The sequence below is a fragment of the Thalia democratica genome, chromosome 3 (genome assembly GCF_965202585.1).
Source record: "Thalia democratica chromosome 3, ktThaDemo2.hap1.1, whole genome shotgun sequence".
In the NCBI taxonomy this organism is placed as follows: domain Eukaryota; kingdom Metazoa; phylum Chordata; class Thaliacea; order Salpida; family Salpidae; genus Thalia; species Thalia democratica.
In genome coordinates, this window is record NC_139167.1 from 93,565,146 (window position 1) to 93,579,319 (window position 14,174).

Consider the following 14,174-nt stretch of genomic DNA (forward strand, 5'->3'; position numbering starts at 1 on the left):
TTATTTTATACAAGTATCAGTATTTTTGTTATAAAGGTACTACATATCAGTTATTATATTTTTCTTTTAACAAGAAAACAGGTTAAAACTATTTAATTTTCTAGTAGAATAAATTAGAACTTAAAATATATTTTTCATTTGATCACAGTTTTTAATCAACTAGTTTTAACCATAAAAATAACTTTTGTGCTTATAACTCAACTTCAGTTTTATAGAAAGATTTCACACATATACATATACTAATTGTCCAGGACAATTTTAATCTTATTTTAAGTGCGTGACATTTTTTAAATGATGTTTAAAGCTTAAGATAATTTTTTTTTACGTTAGATCGATTAATAACTAAGTAATGAACTATTTATTTGTAAACTTTAACTATTTTTTTCTTTTTGTTTTAGCTAAAGTTCACAGTTTACCATTGAATGTCCTTTCTTGACAGGTAATTGCAACGTTCTTTAAAAAATACATTAAAAAGTTTAATGAACAGAGTTTTGCAGGTAACTAACTGTTTTTAAAGTAATACTGAAAGATTATTTAAGTCTTTATTTCAAAAAGTCTAGCATTTTAAATTACAACTTGACTTTTTTCTTAAAAGTTTTACTTTTTTTCGTTATAAAAGGGATTTTAAAATGAGCAATATACATTAAAGATATTTATGCGGCATCAACTTCATTTACAATATGACACAAAAAATTTAGAAACTTTAATACAAAGTTACCAAGATATCTTATATTATTTAACCGATTTATTGTTGAAGTTTTTTTTGCTCTAATAATATTCTTATGCTGTTTATTAAGCATCTTACAACTTTTTTAATAATTTACCTTTGGTTAGGTCATACATTCTATTTATAAATTTGAAAACTTTGATTAATATTTTGCTATTAATTAAAAAATAATTTTATCAAACTTTAAACCTATATACAGACTGATGGACATTATTACACATTTAGTTTCGTTGCTTAGTAAATAAATGGCTTAAATCTACTGTTGTTACATTATGAAACCAGGTTGAAAATTTTTATAATATTCAATTAATTCACATAAAAGTTCTCGTGAGTAAAACAAGATTACGTCACTAGAAAACTGGCATATAAATCTTATATAATCTTATTAAGCTTTAGATCAGGGGTCGGCAGACAGTTGGTGCTCGCGGGCCAAATTTCAAGTTTTCAAAGCCTTCGCGGGCCGCAGTTTTAGTTTTAGTGACATTTGAATAATATTTTGCTATTAGTCTTACTAGAGAAAGTTTTACTTTTATTCACTTTGATATTTCAAATTACTTTTAGATATACAGAGAATGTCTATTTAAATTATAAATACTTTATAGAATAAAATTTACATTGACTAATGTACTTAAGTCTTAATAAACTATGTACTTTCTTAAAGACTAACAGGTTAAACTTAATAATTTGTAATTTTACTTATAACGTAACTCTGTAAAAAAGTCGAGCTTAAAAATATTTTAGAGGTCACTTTTATGCCTTGTTTGTACTATTAACCCTTTTTTCATGTTTCTGAAAATATTTATTTAAAAGAAAAATGCATCTAAAATAGTTTATACTCTTTAAAAAATTCAGTAATTAATTAACTAAATAAATTTAATACCTATTTGTTATGTAAAAATCTAAAACAAATTTTTAACCTGATTAACTCTCAAATACTTTAGTAAAATACCTTATTAGTAATTAATTAGTATTTTACATGGTTGCCACTTTAACAGCAAAATGTCTAAGTTATATCAAACAAGCCAAGTTAATTAAAAGTTGAAAAAGCATAAAACTTAGTGTTAGTCGAGCTTAAATACCTAATTGAAACATCATCACTATAAAAAAGTACACAATATGTAAGAAGACAAGAAAGAAAAATACAATTAGTAAACTACATTACGGTTGTAAAAACTATTCTGAGAATTCAAAGTGTTTGAAATAAAAGTTTCACACACACCTGAGTCTTACAAAAATGTCTTAAACAGGTTTAACTAGTCTGTATTCTCAAAACTTTTAAACTAGCCTGCTTGTTGGCAACCATGTTTAAAATAAAGTTCACAAATTTAAAGAAATAACGAAGTTTATTAACAGTGAATATAAATCAAAAAAAAAGTATTTTAAGTCAGTTTTAATGGACAATTACGGTTTATTAAACACTTTTAACAAAAATATAAAAGCTTATTAAGCCTTTAATGAAGAAGAATAACTTATTTTTTATTAAGAATTTTAGCAATTCTTTATCTGCAATAAAAATATTGCATTTGAAAAGAGTAAATGTGAAATATAAAAATTGAAAAACGTTATTTAGGAGTTATTGCAATAAACGAAAAAAAAGCAAATCGCTTAAGTCAGTTCCAACAAAGCACATGATTATCTTCAGTACCAACAGACTGATTGAAGAAAAAGTTAAGGCAAGTTATAAAGTAGCAAAACTAATTACTAAAAAGAAGATACCGTTTAGAATTATAATTTTCTTAAAGAATTTATGTTGACGGTAGTATAAGATTTTTGTTTATTTCTTTACTGACAACAAAAGTCGTGTTTAATAAATGCCTGAAGATTATAAAGCAGCATAAATAAAATTAGGACTTTAATCAATCTGTTAAGATGAGAGCACTGATAAAACATATAATGTTATCTGAGAATTTTTATTTGAGTTGTTTTTACTATTTTTGAAATTTTAGAAGAATTTCTAGGTTTAGTTGCAATGCAAAGCACAGCAATAGGTAAATAAATTTTAAAAGCAAAGGTGCAATGCACCAATATAAAGTTTGTGAAAGTACACATTTTTTCTTCTGTTTTCAGTATAAAATTAAACTAAAGGTAAAAAAATCTTTTAAAAATAATATCAGTTTTAAAACGATGCATAAAGTCTACTTTAAATGTGGTTTTTAATAAAAATATTTATATGGTAAATTTTTGTTTTAAATCAAAATTTCATTACTTTACATGTAAAAATTGTTTGAAATTTCAGGTTTTTCAAAAATTCTCAAACTCAAAACTTTTCAGATTATTTAAGTATAAATTTTCAGATTCCAAGAATTACCGGGACTCAAGTTTTTTGGCAACACTAATTATTCACACTTATGTACAGTAGTATAAACAGTATTTCAAATAGTATCAACAGCAAGATTTAAAATTTAACATATATTATAATTCAAACCAACACTGTGTATTGACCGAAACATACATCATAAATTTAATTTGCCACTCTTTAAAGAAAAAAAGCCAGCCTTTGTGACAAAAAACTAGCCTGAAATTTTCGTATACAAAAAGCAATTCAAGTAACTAACTGAAAAAAGGACTAAATTGGCTTGAGATTTAGAGTCTTCAAATGGTCATAGTCTGAGTTTGTAGCAATGTTTAGTTATTAATAAAATTGAATTTGAACTTATTTGATTCACAATGTACAAACTTAATAAATTTACCATCCTTGAATCTAGCTTGTATTAAATTGGTAGTTTCAAAAAATAGCAATTGTTTATATGAGTATTCACCGCATAAAAATTAACTTAATTTTCTAAAAAACATTGTTTGAAAAATAAAGATATGTACATAACAAAAACTATTTTTATTTATGTCATTTATATTGTTTTAATTGTTTCGGAACACACTTAGAAATTACATGTAGATACAATAATGGTAGAAAGTTATGCGTAAACTAAACTTAATCTAAATTAAGCAGTAAATAAAAAGTGATTTAAAATATGAGGATCTTTGTACACTTGTGTGCATTGGAATTAATTTAAAGTTAAAAAAACTACTAAAACATCCAAACGTGTTAAAACTAAAATTAAATAAACCTTATTTCTTATTATTATGTTATATTAAATGTATTTGTGTACACTTAAATATAATATTTAGTAACAATACATCTATAAAAGAAACTTAGGTATAAAATACATTTAAAATGAATACTTAAACTGTAAAGAAATGCTATTTTATTTAATTACCGTGCATTACTTTAGTGCAAAATGAAAAACATTTGCATTTGGTTTATTCACTAAGTAGCTATTATATAACTGACTTACTAAATCTAAGCAATCTTTACACTCTTTTTTCAAATAATTACTTGCTGTTGTAAGAAGAAAGTTATTATGAAAATTAGAAAATACCCTGTTAGAAAGCTAATCTATTTTTTTTCACATTTTTAAGCTAATACAGTAAAGTCTTTTTATTATTTAAAAATTTTATACATGAACTTAATACGAAATAAAACAAAACCAAATTACCAGTATAAATTTAACTTAAAACATATCGTTGCTCAGCGGGCCACATTAACATGCTCGCGGGCCACAAAAAATTATTTCGCGGGCCGCATTCCATTCAAAAAAAAAACGTGCTCGCGGGCCGCAGATTTACCCTTCGAGGGCCGCAATTGGCCCGCGGGCCGCAGTTTGCCGACCCCTGCTTTAGATTAAAGATAAGAATTTTAAAAAATGAGAAAAATAGCTAATATGGAGAGAATTGTTGCTGATAAAACAGTGTAATTTGCATTAAAGTTTTAAATAAGCTTTACAAAATAAAATAATGTAATGATATTAGCAGTTTTAATTAGTTCAAATTTAGTCTTTTTAATGAATTTTTATTAAATTCTTTAATTTTTCATGCATTTGGTTACCAGTTAAAAAAACCGAATAATAAATATCATGATGAGCAATTTTTACAACTTTTATTAAACTATTTTTTAATAAGAGTACTTGTGAGTAAAATAATGACGTCAAGGGGAGGAATGTGTAAAACAATTCAATGTTGTAAATCTTGTTCTTAAATGTTGTATATCACGCTAATGTACTCAGAGCTACACTGGATTATTTGTGACACCACCTCTTTTATGAGTTCGGAAGATTCGACAGGGGCCAGATTCTCAACAGATTCGGAACAATTTTTTAATATTAGTTGGTTCTCGGTCTGCGTCCAAGAACAAGAGGATTTTAGAATTAATACCCTGTTCATTTTACTTATAAAATTAGTTTATAGTAGACTAACAGGTATCTATATGCTTAATTATGCAATAAAATGCACAATAAGAAAGGTATTACTTGAGGAGGCTTCTTAGAATTCACGATTCTAATTGAACTGTAACAAATGGTTGCTACAGTTTACTGGTTCAGAACGTAGAGATGTTACTTCCTCATTGACACCGGATGTAGATCGCCTTAGATAAAATAGTTACAATGTTTAAATAAAAAAATATAAGTAATAAGTATATGCCACCGAATGCGTGGGATTATAAGTGGAGTTCAATATTCAAATTGACCCCAACTTGAGGTTATTGATGGAGGACAGCAAGACTGCTACAGTATGCTTAGGCTTATGAGTTTGGTAAGTTAACTACTCAAATCGAGTTGTACGCCCCCTTGCTACGTTGCTAAAGTAGGTACATAAAATGGATAAACAACGAGATACTAAAAGTAGAAAGTTTTGTAGTAAAGTACAAAAGAATTTTAGATAAACAAACAAATAATTGAATAATAAGGTTTTACCGGAGATCATCTAGTTTTTGATGGATATTCAAGTTTGTTTACTTGAAATAAAACTATCTGGCATCAGTGTAAAAAAAGTTTTAAATTTTAGCTTTATACGTATGTTCACATTTAACATAAATTAAAACCATGAATAGAACCTTGCAGCTATAAAAAAGCTGTAATTTTGCTTGCGACTTATATAAGGCTGCCGACTGGAAGTTTAATTCTGTTATTTTTAGTAAGTATTTTTACTGCCTTTTATATGTACTTCTTTTTACCAGTATCATTGATCTGGTTACAAACTTTCGTACTCATTAATGGAAGTTTCATAAAAAACACACTTAGATTTGTAGAGCTCGTGTAGTCTATAATTTGTTTTGAAAATATCTGACGTTACTACTTAAATATTTCTAAAGAAACTGCAGCAAAGTTTAAATCAGGGGTCGGCAAACTGCGGCCCGCGGGCTAAATGCGGTCCACAAGCAAGTTATTTTTTTGAATGTAATGCGGCCCTTGGAAGAAATTTTTCGGCCCGCGAGCATGTAAATTTGGCCCGCTGAGCAAAAATATATTTTAAGTTAATATGTTTGATTTATTTAGTTTTAATTCCCTGTATAACACTTTAAAAGAATCAAAAGGCTTTACTGATTAAGCTTAAAAATGTGAAAAAAAACAGGTTAACGTTCCAGCAGGTTTTTTTCTCAATTTAATAATATTTTCTTTTTACAACAGCATTTTATTTTCTGAAAAAAAAGAGTGTAAAAAATGCTTTGAATTAGTAAGATATATATATAATACCTATTTACTTTAAAAACTAAATGGAAATGTTTTCCGTTTTGTACAAAAATTATGCATAGTAATTAACTAAAGTGTCATTTTTGTACAGCTTTGATTTTTAAAAGTTTGTTATACCTAAGTATCTATTAAAGAATGTTATATTTTAGTGTGCACAAAAACATTTTTAATAGCATAATAATAAAAAATAAGGTTAATTTTATTTTGGTTTTGACACCTTTGATTTTTTAGAAGTTTCCTTTGCATTTTAAATTAGTTCCTATGCACACCAATGAACAAAGATTCTCATATTTTAAACCACTTTTTATTTAATACTTAACGAGATAATATTTAGTTTATGCATAGTTTTCTAGCATTATTGTTTCTACATGTAATATCTAAGTGTCTACAGACACATTTAAAACTATATAAATTACATAAATTAAAAAAGTTTTTGTTTGGTATACTTTTTCATTTTTCAATCAATGTTTTTTGACAAAATATGTTAATTTTTATGCGTTGCATACTAATATAAACAGTTGCTGTTTTTTATAACTCCTATTTAACACAAACTAGATTAAGAAATGGTAATTCACTAAGTTTGTACATTTTTAATTATCATAGTTCAATATTGATCAAATAAACAAATAAAAATTGCCACAAACTCAGACTATGACTATTTGAAGACTTCAAATCTAAGGACAATTTTGTCATTTTTCAGTTTTTGACTTGAAATAATTTTTGTATGCTAAAATATAAAGCTAGTTTTAGTCATTCGGACTGACTTTTTTGATTTTAAGAGTGGTAAGCTAAATTTATGATGTATGTTTTGTTCAATGCAAAATGTTGGTTTGAATTAAAATATATTTTAAATTAAAAGTCTTGCAGCTGATATAATTTAAATTATTATTTATACTAGTTGTATACATATAAGTGAGAACAATTAGTGTTGCCAATAAATCCCGGTAAAGCTTAAAAATTGACAATTTATACGTAAAAAATCTGAAAAAGGCTTGAGTTTGAGTATTATCGAAAAAACCTGGTATTTTAGACAACTTTTACATGTAAAGTAATGAAATTTTGATTTGACACAAAAAATCTACCATATAAATATTTTGTATTAAAAAAAAATTAAAGTAGCTTAACAATATCTTTTAAATTTTTCTATATAATTCAAGACAGTTTTTTTACATTTAACTTAAATTTATACTAAAAATATAATCAAAAAGTTGTACTTTTAAAAACTTTATATTGCTGCATTGCACCTTTGCTTTTAAAATGTCTTTACCTATTGTTGTGCTTTGTTTTGGAACTAAACCTAGAAGTTCTTCTAAAGTGCCAAAATTAGTAAAAACACCTCTGATAAAAATTCTAAAATGAGCAATATCTGTTTTATCAGTTCTCTCATCTTAAGAAATTGATTTAAGTCCTAATTTGGTTTATGTGGCTTAATAATTTTCAGAAATTTCCTAAACACGACTTCTTGTTGATATTGGAAAAATAAGCATAAGTATTTTACTAATGTTAACACAAAATATTTAAAAAAGTTTTCAACTCTAAACGGTATCTTTTTTTGCTTTTTTTTGTCTATTTACATATTGTGCTTTTTTATAATAATGAGATTTAGTTATGTATTTAAGCTTGATTAAAAGAAAGTTTTTAGCCATTTTAACTTAAAATAAACTTTTAATATAATTCAAACATTTTTGCTTTTAAAAAGGCAACCGTGTAAAAAACTAATTAATTACTAATAGGGTATTTTATTAAAGTATTCAAGTATTAATTATTTTACAAAAATAGATTTAGCTTTAAATGAAAATTAATTTAATTTATTAACTATTTAATGAATTTTCTAAAGAGTGAAGAGTTAAAGTAAAACTATTTAAGACGCGAAAACTATTTTCAAAAGTTAACATTTTTATGAAATATGAAAAGGTGGTTCATAAATATAAAAAATGTATAAAAGTGACCCATAAATGTTTTCCAAGCTCGGCTTTTATAAAGAGTTAGATTGTATGTAAAATAAAAATAAATAAGTTATTCAGTTTAACTCATTAAATGTTTTAAAAAATACATATTTTATTAAGACTTAAGTATATTAAACAATGTAAGTTCTCAGCCAATAGATATTTATGTATTAGATAGGTATTTTATGTGTAGCTAAAAGTAAGTTAAAGTAGTTAAGTGAATATAAGTAAAATTATCTCTGGTGTGATCAAAACTAAAGTCAAAATATTATTCAAATATCACTAAAACAAAAACTGTGGCCCGTGAAGATTTTTAAAACTAGAAATTTGTCTTGAAGAACCATCTACCTGCCGACCCCTGGTTTAAAAACACATTAGTTTAAGATATTTGCTAATTGATACGAAATTAGTGTTTAATATCGATGATATAAATAAACTCATGTACCAACATAATTTCTGCATCTATACTTTAATTTTTTGATACTTATTAATGTTTATAACTTAGAATGAAACTTTTACATGTAGGTTATTTAAAATATCCGACAAAAAGTTGAGACAAAAACAAAAAGTTGAAGAAAAATAACATTTTATAAGAATTAAAAGTGTTGTTATAAATAATTAATTTTACGACTCATCTCTCAGTTAAATTAGTTAACTATATATAATAGTCCTGGACAAGAAGTTAAAAGGTATCTATGGTGTGCAATTCGATAACCCGAAGGTTTTTTCGTGCACCAGGTCCTTGAACTAACTAATTTTAGCATATTATTTTTCGTTCAATAAACTAAATATAATAATTTTCAACTGAAATAAAATGTCAAAAATTTAATGATATTTTTTAATTTTATACTAGTTTGGAATTTAAATATTTTATCGAATTGGTAAATATAAATATATTTCAACTTAACAAATTAATAAATTTTACTCTTATAAGAAAACAATAACCAAGATTTTATTTTTTTACGGAAGTAAACAATAAGCATAACTTTACGATCTAATTCACTTTTTACTACATAATTTGTTATAAGTACTACCAGATGTGCAAATCTGGTTTAAAATAACAACTAATAGGGTATTTAAAAAAAATTAGAGTTATTAAAATATATACAAAATCTTGCATAAAATGTTTGTGGTGAAATATTTTATGATGTAACAATTTGGGTTCTTTTAATAAAGCTTTTTTGTTGAAACTAGACATAACAATTTAAAAAAAAAGTTTTTATCAATTATCTTATATTATTTGAAGAATAAACACGCATACTAGTTTAAATGTATAAGTTTAAAAAATAAGTATTCAAAAATGTTATGTATGTTAAAAATTTTAATATTTGTATATAAAGATTTTCTTGCTAATAAAATTTCATAAAAGAATACTTTGAAAAGTAGACTTTATTGATTTAATGTAGTGAAAACTAAAAATAAATATAAAAACTAAGATAAATTAAGATTATAGTTGAATTAAAAAAGTAATTTTGATTTAGTTAACGACAAAAATATTATATAATTTTATCTTTATCTCTATTTTTTTTGTATTATAAAAAGTTATAATATTAAGTTATTTATAGGTAAAAGTTGCTTAATTTTTTTTTATGTATTTAGTCAAATGCTTTTTGATAAAGTCTCTTCAATTAAACTTTGATATGATTTAAGCAATTTGTTTTTTCATTGGTTTTGTCTATAATTAATATAAATTTATGCAAAATTTAAGCGTCATGTCTATTACAAGTACAAACCCTTACATTTCATTTGGAAAAGTTGACTTAAATTTTTTTTATACCAATTTGGCATTTAAACGCTATATCGAATCGCTTAAATATTAACATATTTTAAGTAACCAAATTAATAAATTGATTATAAATATTCTTTTGATTACATATTTTAAACTATTGACCAATGATTATTTTTGTTTCAAGTATAGCAGTTTATTTTGGTTTAAATTTTTTGAGACGACAATTATAAATTGAAATATTTTTTTTTATACTATACAACTTTAGTTTAAACTAAAAAAATAATAAAAAACTTTAATATTATAAAAACGATAATGTAGGATATTTCTTTTTACCAAAGTAAACAACAAACATAACTATACGATCTAATTCACTTATTACAATGCAATTTAATAGAAGTACTACCAGATGTGCAAATCTGGTTAAAAATATAAACTGTTGGGCTGTGGCAAAAACAATAAAGGTATCACAATTTATACAAAATCTAAAATTAAATTATTGTGGTAAAATATTTAATGATGTAACACTTTGGGTTCTTTTAATTAAGTTTTTTTTTGTTGAAACTAAATACTACAGTCTATAATAAAAACAAAAATAGTTAAGGTTTTTAAATATCTAATACCTAATACTAATCGAAAAATAAACGCGATTACGAAGGTAACTGCATAAATTTAGAACAAAACGAAGTTTTTGAAAAGTTTTATATTTATTGAAAATTTACGTATCGTATAAATATTTTACTTGCTGATTTAATTTTATTAAAAGAATATTTTAAAAGAAGACTTTATTAACTGTCTTTAGGTAAAAATTACCAATAATATATCAATTAACATTAAGAAATGATTTAAAATATTGATATAATATTGGCATTGATTATTTAGTGTACTACGTAAAACTATATCTTGTTATCTCTACAAAAATAACTAAAAAACAGAAGAAAATTATATTATTCAATGTTATTTTGTTTTTATATTGTCAGCAATGCTTAAAAGTTAGTATGTTTAGCCATAATGATGAATGTGGTAAAATTAATTATAGCAAACAAATACCTAATTGTTTTTTTTTAAATAGTTTAATTTCATTTAAAATAAAACTAAAATAAAAACTTTTAACTAAAGTAAATAAATTTACATTATTTGTTTGTATTAAATCTTTTTTTTGCCAGACTTAATTAAAATTATCACAACTAGATAGTTTATATAGAATAAGTTGTCGCACATCACTAAGGAAGTAATGTTACACGATAAAAAATGCATACACAGAATGAAAATAGTTTTAATATTCTCAAAAACTTTTTGTTGTTTTGGTATTTAAAAAAACTTTATTTCTATATAAATGAATGTTGGACTATAAATTACATTATTTATAGTTTACTATCATTTAATAGTCGTATTTTTATTGTCACTTACATAATTTTATTTCCTACAAAGGTTATCGTTTAAAATAACTATAAATTAAAATACTCAATATGTATCTAAATAAACTTTTTTATAACTAGATTAACGAATCTGTTAAATATCATATAGTCTTTAATCAAAATTTACTAGTTTTACCTTTTAAAACTTGTAATTTTTAATTCTTATATTACTAAAAAAAATTTAAGTATATTTTTATACACAAAATTCAGTTTTTTTTTTCTTTCATTTCGTTTAACAGATTGTTTTATTACTAACGATTTAAATGTTTAAGAGATAAAAATTAAATATAATAGCTCGTAGAAAATTTTATAAGTAAAAAGTTTACCACAAGATATTTGAAAGGTTCCTTTCTTTACCAAATCCTTAGACCAAACTTTTTGAGCTCTTTTATCGTTTAATAAACAATGTATACATCGGAAAAACTTTAATTTAAAATTTCATTAAAGCTCACTTTTCATACAAAATTTTATTATAATAAGCTTAAAAACTTCTAGATCGAACAAAATAATTCTACAGACAGTTTTGATTCAATATTGCAAAACATATTTATTCATAGCTTTTAACTTAGTTGCACATTTTTTTCATTTCTATTAGAATATTGAAAGTTTATTGAAAACAGGGTTTGAACCTGAAATCGTTAAAAACTTGTCAGAAATGCTGTGCAATAAAAAATTGTACGTTTTTCTAAACAGTTTTTAAACTTCAAACTACTCTATATAAAGCTATTTCTTCAAAGTTTAAGCAAAATTTTCTACAATATTTTCGTTTGTGTTTAAAATTATATTGGGTAGGCGTTCAAGTATTAAAAAACAAGTTGTTGTCTACATATTTCAATACATTTTAAATTACACAATGTAAAATTGTATGAGTTATTTTTCTACAGGTAATAGTGATTGTTTAATTTTTTACTTTGTTTATTGAAGACAAAGAACTTTGACCAAACAAAAATCGCTAATCGTGTTAAATTTCCATTTAATTTAACTTAACTTACACTTACGACGTTTCCGAGATCTAGTTGTTTATTTTAATAAAGTACCGTTTAGACATTTCTAACTGTATGAAATAAAATATGTTTGTTTAATATGTTTATTCATTTAGTTTTATTTATAACTAACTTATTTGTAGGTTAAACAAGAACTGCAGTTTTTATAAGTATTAAGAAATAAAACTAGGTAGTAAAACAAAATACTAGATGTTTTTAAAATAGTTTTTAGTGTGTTGCTAAATAGTTTTATTAATTTCAAAATTTGCATGTTATTCAAAAATATTTCTAAGTGTTTTCGTAACGTCTGTATATTATAATCATTAGTTACTTTATTAAAAAGTATTTAAATTCTAACGTATGTTAGTATAAACAGGTTGATTTAATAAAAAATAATTTGAAGCCAACTTATTAATTTGGTATCAAATATTTCTTAAGTTCGTTCATTTATATTATATAAATCTAATCTTTTTTTCTTAATTTGGTAACTGATAATTATCAGCTGTTGTTGTTCAAATTTAGTCATTTTTACACTGTTAAATAGACTTATTTTTCAAAATACAAGACTTGTTTGCTAAAGTAAGTTCATACTGTTTAAGCTTTGTAATTCAAGTATTTCGATAATAAATTTTGCTATACAATTTAAGTCTAAAAGATGATTTTAAATGAATTCTAGAATGCTTAAAAAATTTTTGAAATAATGTTCTCAAAATAGGTTTTTTTTTGTTAATAGTACTGAAACTAAGACTGAAACTAAGACTAAAAATTGAAATTTTTTAGTTTCAAACAGCTGCTAAACTATTTTTTTAGCGTTCTAATGAATAATTTAAGCTTAAAACACTTGTATTAAAAAATTGAAAGTTTTGTAGCTTCTATACTTTTTGATTATTTTACATGTTAATATGATAAAAACATCTAAAAATTAAAAAAACTTTAAAATTTTTGAAACATTTATAGTTTTAACCAGATTATAATAATGGTATGGAAACAGTGCATACTGCATCGAATAAGTTTAGAAATTAATTCGTTTTGACGTCATAGAGTTAAATTCAGAAAATAACTAGGCTTAAATCCTCAATTTTTAAAGTCGACTCTTATTGAAGTTAAATCAGTTTAATAAACGATACTCAAACTGCTTTTGATATAACAATTTTCTTTTTTTTAAAGCAACCACAAAATATCTAGCTAGTAATAGTATAAGGCTAGAAAAGTGCTCTGGTTATGTAAATGTAAAACAGTCTACATTTTAAAATTTTACCGTAAAATTTAGGTGTTTTTTACAAACTTAATACTAACTTTATTGCTAACTTATAGAAGAAATAACTAGTATAAACACAACTTTATTTTTAAACGTTGAAATATAATGTATATTTTCTAAAGAAAGTAATTAATATGTTTTATAAATAATTAATGTGTTTTATAAACAAAAATATGGAATTCGGGTGAAACAAACTCGATAGATTGTATAAAAAATAAACCTAAGTTTAACTTACACATAGAGTATTTCCCAGATCTACTTGATTTACTCGTTTATTTTATTAAACAAGCACAATTAAATTTTTAGTTAATATGTTAGCCTACTCTATATACTTAAAATACTTTAATTGACTATAAAGTTACGCATAAAATAAACCAAAATTACAGATTTTAAAATTAAAACAAAAACAAAACTATGTAATTAGACAAAAAGGAAATACGTTTGAAAAGATTTGTAGTTTTTTATAAAAACTTTCTATGTGATTCGAAACTTTATTTATATTTTTTCGTGACGTCATTATATTTTTACACAAAAGTAATATCTATGAAAAAATGTATATAATATAACCCTATTTTGATTAATAAGATATCG